Raw genomic sequence first — 2,007 nt, 5'->3', positions numbered from 1 at the left:
CCCAAAATTCCCCCAAAATTCCCCCTAAATTCCCCCAAAAATTCCTCCCAAAATCCCCCCAAAATTCCCCCAAAGCCCCCAAACCTTCCAAAATCCCCCAAAATCTCCCAAAATCCCCAAAAATGCCCTAAATCCCCCAAAGTCCCAAATCCTCCAAACCTCCAAAATCCCCCACACCTCCCAAACCCCAAAATCCCCAAATCTCCCAAATTCCCCCCAAATCCCCCAAAACCCCAAACTTCCTAAAATCCCCAAATCCCCCTAAACATCCCAAAACCTCAAAATCCCCTCAAACAAATCCTCCAAACCTCCAAAATCCCCCACACCTCCCAAACCCCAAAATCCCCAAATCTCCCAAATTCCCCCCAAATCCCCCAAAACCCCAAACTTCCTAAAATCCCCAAATCCCCCTAAACATCCCAAAACCTCAAAATCCCCTCAAACCTCCAAATTCCCCCAAAATCCCCCAAAATCCCAAATCCTCCAAACCCCCCAAATCCCAAAATCCCCCAAATCTTCCAGAAATCCCAAAAATGCCCCAAAATGCCCCGAACCTGAGGCCGAGGCTGCCTCGGTGCCGTTTTCGGTCACCTCCATCCGAACTTTCTGCAGCACCGGGCCCAGAACGAGCTGCTCCTCACCCATTGGGGACATTGGGGACATTTGGGGGAAAATGGGGAAAATTGAGATTTGGGGACATTGGGAACGTTGGGGGGACTGGGGAAAAAAATGGGGGAAAATTGGGAAAAATTATATTTGGGGACATTGGGGACATTGGGGACATTTGGGGGAAAATGGGGAAAATTGAGATTTGGGGACATTGGGAACGTTGGGGGGACTGGGGAAAAAAATGGGGGAAAATTGGGAAAAATTATATTTGGGGACATTGGGGACATTGGGGACATTTGGGGGAAAATGGGGAAAATTGAGATTTGGGGACATTGGGAACGTTGGGGGGACTGGGGAAAAAAATGGGGGAAAATTGGGAAAAATTATATTTGGGGACATTGGGGACATTGGGGACATTTGGGGGAAAATGGGGAAAATTGAGATTTGGGGACATTGGGGACATTGGGGACATTTAGGGACATTGGGGGAAAATGGGGAAATTTGGGGACATTGGGGACATTGGGAATGTTGGAGGGATTGGGGAAAAAACAGGGGAAATTGGGAAAATGAAATTTGGGGACATTGGGGGACAGCAAGGACATCAAAGACTTTGGGGAAAAAAATGGGAAAATTTGGGGGAAAATGGGAAAAAATGAGATTTGGGGACATTGGGGACATTGGGGGAAAAATTGGGAAAAAAAATTGGGGAAAATTGGTAAAAATGAGATTTCAGTGATGGGGACATTTGGGGACATTTGGGGACATTTGGGGACGTCACCTGTCACGGGGGAGAAGTCGGCGCGCTCCGGGTCGAAGAGGTCGAGGATCCCCAAGGCCTTGAGGGGACCCCGGAGGTCCCAGGAGGTCTCCAGGGAGAAGCTGGGCGAGGGTGGCAATGTCCCCAATGTCCCCAATGATGTCCCCAATGTCCCCAATGTCCCCAATGCCCCCAGTGTCCCCAATCCCCCCAATGTCCCCAATGTCCCCAATGTCCCCAATCCCCCCAATGTCCCCAATGTCCCCAATGTCCCCAAATCCCATTTTTCCCAATTTCTCCCCATTTTAATCCCAAATTTCTCCATTTTCCCCCCAATGTCCCCAACGTCCCCAATGTCGCCCCAATGCCCCCAATTCCCCCAATCCCCCCAACCCTCCCAAATATCCCCAATGTCCCCCATGTCCCCAAATCTCATTTTTCCCAATTTTCCCCCCAAATTTCTCCATTTTTCCCCCAATCCCCCCAAATGTCCCCAACTCCTCCAATGTCCCCAACATCCCCAGTGTCCCCAATGTCCCCAAATGTACCCAATCCCCCCCAATGTCCCCAATGTCCGCAATGTCCCCAACGTCCCCAAATGTCCCCAATGTCCCTGAATGTACCCAATCCCCCCCAATGTC

Source organism: Geospiza fortis, unplaced genomic scaffold, assembly GCF_000277835.1.
Source record: "Geospiza fortis unplaced genomic scaffold, GeoFor_1.0 scaffold1089, whole genome shotgun sequence".
Classification (NCBI taxonomy): Eukaryota; Metazoa; Chordata; class Aves; order Passeriformes; family Thraupidae; genus Geospiza; species Geospiza fortis.
This window is presented reverse-complemented; position numbering follows the sequence as displayed.